The sequence below is a fragment of the Urocampus carinirostris genome, chromosome 20 (assembly GCF_059441175.1).
Source record: "Urocampus carinirostris isolate Australia breed hairy pipefish chromosome 20, RoL_Ucar_1.0, whole genome shotgun sequence".
Lineage (NCBI taxonomy): Eukaryota > Metazoa > Chordata > Actinopteri > Syngnathiformes > Syngnathidae > Urocampus > Urocampus carinirostris.
The window spans coordinates 9386719-9392718 of record NC_142368.1 but is presented as its reverse complement, the minus strand read 5'-3'; positions in this window follow the sequence as shown (position 1 = coordinate 9392718).

Below are 6000 nucleotides of genomic sequence, written 5' to 3'. Positions count from 1 at the left end.
GGCTATCAACCTGTTTTTTCCATCCTTGACACCGCCATCTCTCGCTCCGGAAGATCCAATTCCGTATTCGGATCTTGATCCGATTGTATGAGCGGCTTGTTTCCTGCGTCCAGCGCTGCCCTTCCTCTTTCTATCAATAAACTTGTGGTTAACGCTACACATTTGGGTCCTGATTCCGTTCTGGTCGTGACAAAACCTAGCTTTTTGACTGAGTCACTCTGGGTGATATTACATTTGTCAATATTCTGAGCAGTTTTTGAGAACAAAATCATATTTCATTCAACATTCATTCAACGGGTTGTGAGAGGTGGTAGATGGGGAGCACACAGAGGAAATCAAATAGGAATTAAATTATTTGTACATGCCAGCCGAGCAGCTAATTTATTTATGCATGAGCCTGCATATAGCTACTATGACTTAGATGTAAATGACTCAATAAAATAGGGCAAGCAGGAATTTATTCATCCAAGCATTTTACACCAGAACAGACGTTGCACTGGGTTTCTGCGTGAAAGGGAAGTTGGCCTTTTGGCTGGATCTTCGCCTAAAAGATGCTCTTGTGACTAAGGTATCACAGATACTAAGGAGTAGGGGTGGGCAATACTGGTAATTTTGGTATTGTCATGATTGCCAAAATGAAGACATTTGGGGCAATCGTTTGGCACGCAGGAGCGCGCTCTCTGATTGGCTGGCACTCCCCTCTTAAGCTGTCAGCACCCAGAGGGGGGTGTCAGACCGTACTTGTGTCTCTCTGTGTGTTTCGCCAGATTACCAGTACCAAAGACTGCTCCTGCTTGATTCCTGCCTGCCTTCTGTTTTGACCTGTTTCTGTCACACGTTTACGATCTACTCTCCTGCCCTGGCCATCGAACTGCCGGCTAAGCTGTATCGATTCTGCCTTCCTGTCACGGAACTGCCATTCCGTCCGACGCTGCTGATGACCGACAAAAACCGGCGTCCAAAGCAAGCTCTGACAACTCATTGCAATAAAGATTCCTTTAAAACGAACGCAATTGGGTCAGAGATTCCGTACTGGTTCCTGACAGGTATTCATTCAATATATTGCCCCTTTTCCACTACGCGGTTCTGGCGTTCCGCGCCTTGCTTTGCCTTTTTTGTTATTCAATTATGAAAAAGTAATTGGTTCTTATTAATTGGGAGCACCGTCTCTAATACCTCTTTTCCACAACACGGTTCTGGCCTTCTTGCCTCACCTGGTCTCGCCTTTTTTGGTTTTCCATTATGAAAAAGTAACTGGTTCTTAGAAATTGGGAGCATCGTTTTAATACCCCTTTTCCACTACACGGTTCTGGCCTTCTTGCCTCGCCTCGCCTTTTTTGTTTTATCATCATGAAAAGATAACCGGGTCTTAGTCACTGGAAGCACCTTTTAATGCCCCTTTCCCAGTATACGGTTCTGAGCTTCCTCGCCTTTTTTTGTTTTCCATTATGAAAAAGTAACTGGTTCTTAGTAACGAAGAACACTGTTTAATGCCCTTTTTCCACTACACGGTTCTGGCCTTCCTCTACTCGCCTCAGTTTTTGGGTTTTCCATTATGGAAAGGTAACTGGTTCTCAGTAATTGGGAGCACTGTCGAATGCCCCTTTTCCACTACGCGGTTCTGGCCTACTTGCCTCGCCTCGCCTTTTTTGGTTTGTCATTATGAAAAAGTAACCGGTTCTTAGTTACTGGAAGCACCTTTTTAATGCCCCTTCCCAAGTACACGGTTCTGATCTTCCTCGCCTCGCCTTTTTTAGATTTCCATTATGAAAAAGTAACCGGTTCCTGGGAACGAAGAACACTGTTTAATGCCCTTTTTCCACTACATGGTTCTGGCCTTCCTCGCCTCGCCCTCTTAGTTTTGCATTATAAAAAAGGACCCTGTTCTTAGTAGCAGTTTCTCATTATGAAAAAGTAACCGGTTCTTAGAAACAAGGAACACTGTTTAATACCCCTTTTCCACTACATGGTTCTGGCCTTCCTCGCCTCAGATTTTTGGGTTTTCCATTATGAAAAAGTATCCGGTTCTCAGTAATTGAGAGCACCGTCTAATCCCTCTTTTCCACTACACGGTTCCGGCCTTCCTCGCCTCGCCTGGCTCGAACTATATTGGTTTTCTATTATGAAAAAGTCATCGGTTCTTAGTCCCATTTTACACCCCGGACCGGGGTCATGTCACGTGCATCACTGCCGACCACTGATTGGTGCGCTACGTTGGGGCACTGCTGACCAATGATTGTTCGGAGAGGGTAGTAGAGAAAAAATGCACAGTTCCTCCTCCCCGCCATTTCTAAAATAGCGTTGGGTGTTTATATTTTGTCGCAACACTATTTTGAAGTCATGGCTTTCGCACGAAATTTAGCTCCGTGGTCCTCTGACGAGGTGAATGGAAAAGGTACCCGGGGAGAGGCGAGAAAGGCCAGTGGAAAAGGGGCTCAGGTACCCCCTTAATAGAGGTTCCATGAGACAGTCCCCGGGACTAAAACGTGCATCCCTGCCGACCACTCATTGGTTTAGCGACATCAGTCACTTCTGACCACTGATTGGTCAGGGACGGATCTTCTCCGAGACCAGAGCGTGTGCCCACGTAGAGGAATGAAGTATCAATTACAGGACAATAGCATTAATCCGGGCAGCACGGCGGCGCAGTGGTTAGCGCGTGTGCGGCACAGTTCTAAGGTCTTGGGAACCTCCTGTGTGGGTTCATAATCCAGCTACCGGACTTCCTGTGCGGAGTTTGTATGTTCTCCCCGTGCTTGCGTGGGTTTCCACCCACATTCCAAAGACATGCATTTCAGGTGGATTGGCCGGTCCAAATTGTCCCTAGGTGTGAATGAGCGAGAGAGTTGTCTGTCCCTGTGTGCCCTGCGAATGGCTGGCAACCAGTTCAGGGTGTCCCCTGCCCACTGCCCGATGATTGCTGGGATGGGCTCCAGCACCCCCGCGACCCTACTGAGGATAAGCGGTGCAGCTAATGAGATGAGATGAGTATTAATCCGATCCCAGTACCTGGTTAGTATCAATAATATCGATATTTGGATCGGTCTGCCAACTCCTTCAGAGGAGCTCTTAAGTCTGCCTTCGTTACAATACAGGCCTCACTTGTAAATCATCCCAGTCAGTCAGATTCTTTTTAACCGGCGTAATCGTTACTCATTTGTGTTGGCATGCTCTACACGCTTGCATAACAGTCAGAGCGTCATAACAGTTAGCTTTTATTCTCCGCAGGCAGACAGCCAAAGAGTGTGAAATTCTTAAGCCGCGGGCATCAGTAGCGTTAGCTTTCCCTTTGATTCTGCTTGCTGTTAACTTAAATTGACAGTGTGTATTATTTGACCGCTAGATTTTGTTGCATTGTGTAGTACAACCGAAAACGAGTGCAAAAAAGCAAATATTCAAACTCCAAAAACTCAGTGACCAAACCACAACATTTTTCTTCTCATGCTTTTACCCAGCGTTTTATGAGGTTTTGTTTTTGCAAGATGGCAGACATATTGTCAGCTCCTGAAAAGTGAGGCTCATGATAAATACATAATAAAAATGAAAATTTATCAACCTATCTGTCAAGACCAGAACGGAGACAGGACCCACTAGCATTGCGTTTCTCACAAGTTTTATTGGAAGAAAGAGAAAGGGTTGCGCCCACGATCCGGTGATTGCTGGACGCGGGAAGCAGGTCGCTCTGATACTCGGATTGTGCTCCAAACGCGGAAGTTGATCTTCCGTGGCGAGCGATGGCGGTGTCGGGGACGGAAAAATAGGTCAGTAAGCGGGACAGGAGAGCCAAAACGTAGTCGGGGTCGTAAGCGAGTCGGAAGCCAGAATAGGAGAGAAGATGGGTCGGGGACAAAAAGAGGTCGAAAGCCGGGACGGAAGAGTAGACGTGGTCAGGATCAAAAACAGGTCGAAGCCGGGGGACAGACGGGAGCAAAAAAACGGGACAGGTGGGAGTCAGGGTCGAAAAAGCTTGCCTAGAGTTAACTGAGGTTCACAGATGGACTGACAACAAGGGATTGACAGGACTGAGTTCAAATAGTGACAGGGAGCCAATCAGAATCCGCGGAGGGTGGCGCCAAATGAGCGGGCACAGCTGTGTCACATCAGTACTCATGAAACTATCTTTTAAAAATATCCGTTCATATGATATTTTTGATTATTATTTAAAAATCACTATTTATTTTTTTTAACGAATAAAGTATTTTTATCGTTATGTTCAACATTCGAAGAAATGTTTCACATTTTAGATGAAAAGTTATTTGAACGATTATTGGATAACATTGATAACTAACAAAGTGCAAAAAACATTTGATTAATCAACAACTTATTCATTTTTCAATTAATTACCCTTGCTTCATTAAGCACGGTCCGCTCGGGGGGGTATTGATGGACAACGATACCAAACATCGCATGATTCAGTCAAGTCATGTTTATTTGGGCCCCCCCTAATAACAAGGAGTCTCAAAGGGCTGAACAGACCACAGATTATTGCAAACTACAGACTATTATTACACAATCCCCTGATCCAAAACCTACATGAAGGCAAGGAAAAACTCAAAAAGCTGAAAATGAAGAAACCTTGAGAAGCCACCGCACATGATGTAATGCCCCTTCCGGAATGACCAGGCTGCAACGGATGTTGTAATAACAAACAATACACAAATATAGTCAACATGAAATATAGGTCATTCATAAGCTCCAGAGGGTCATCAAAACAGCCCAGAAAATCGTCGGTTGCTCTCTGCCCAGTCTGGAGGACATTGCCTGCTCTCGCTACCTCAGCAGAGCAGAAAACCTCATCAAGGACTTTTCTCACCCCGGCGACCACCTCTTCAACCTGCTGCCTTCCGGCAAGCGCTACAGGTCACACAAAACAAAAACAAACAGACTCAGAGACAGTTTCTTCCCCAGAGCCATTACCACCCTAAACACACACCGCACAAAAAACTGAAAAACTCTTGCAAAAACATAACCTTATCTTCTCTGTTCCTTTATCTTTTTGGGCTTTTTACCTCACTGTGAATGTGTGAAACTGGAGTGTCATGCCCAATTTCGTTGTCACAATATGTTAAACCATTTTGTAACAATGACAATAAAGGTATATTCTATGAAATGAAAATGAAATGATCTGCATTTATATAGCGCTTTTCAAGTCAAGACTTCCCAAAGCGCTTTACATTGTGCTTCACATCTCCCAATAGCGGCCGTGCAGCCATGTAGGGCACTAACCTGCTTATTGGGGGCGTTAGGGGTTCAGTGTCTTACCCAAGGACACTTCGACATGTAACACGGAGGAGCCGGGATTCGAACTGCGATCTCTTGATCCCAAGACGAGTGCTCTACCTCCTGGGCCCCTCTATTCTACTCTATTCTATTCTATAGAATATAAGTGTGTTTTAAGCCTAGATTTAAACAGTTTCCCTGTGGTTGCAGATCGAATCTCAGAGGAAAGAGCATTCCACAGCACTGGGTCCAGAATGGAGAACATGCTCGAAACTGCAGATCTCTTCTTGGCTCTTGGGATCACTGGAAGACAAGCATTTTCAGAGCGAAGGCCTGCAAGAGAAGGCCTTGCAGACCCTGATGGCCCACCCCTGTATTTTTATATACGCCTTAATGTACAATCGGGAAAAAATAAATGCAATCATATACAATCATCTGTAATACTTTCCGTAGTGGTGTGGGTGATGTAACAATGTGTAAAGATCGCATATATTTCACAGTTTAGGTACGCACTCTGACAAAATATTTTATGTGAGAGTATAAACAGCATACCCCATCGACGGCTACATCAACTCATCGTTGTGTGTGGTCGCCTGAGGTATTTTTAACAATTAGACGTTTGCATCGTGTACGTGTAGTTTTAGATGCCAAGATCGGGATTATGTGCAGGCAAACAAGTATGTCTTGCGCTCGTACGGTTTTTAGACTTCACTCTCATGTAAACACAGGAAATGAGCAGCATGCCAACATCTGTTAAAATCTCCTCGGAGAACAAAAATG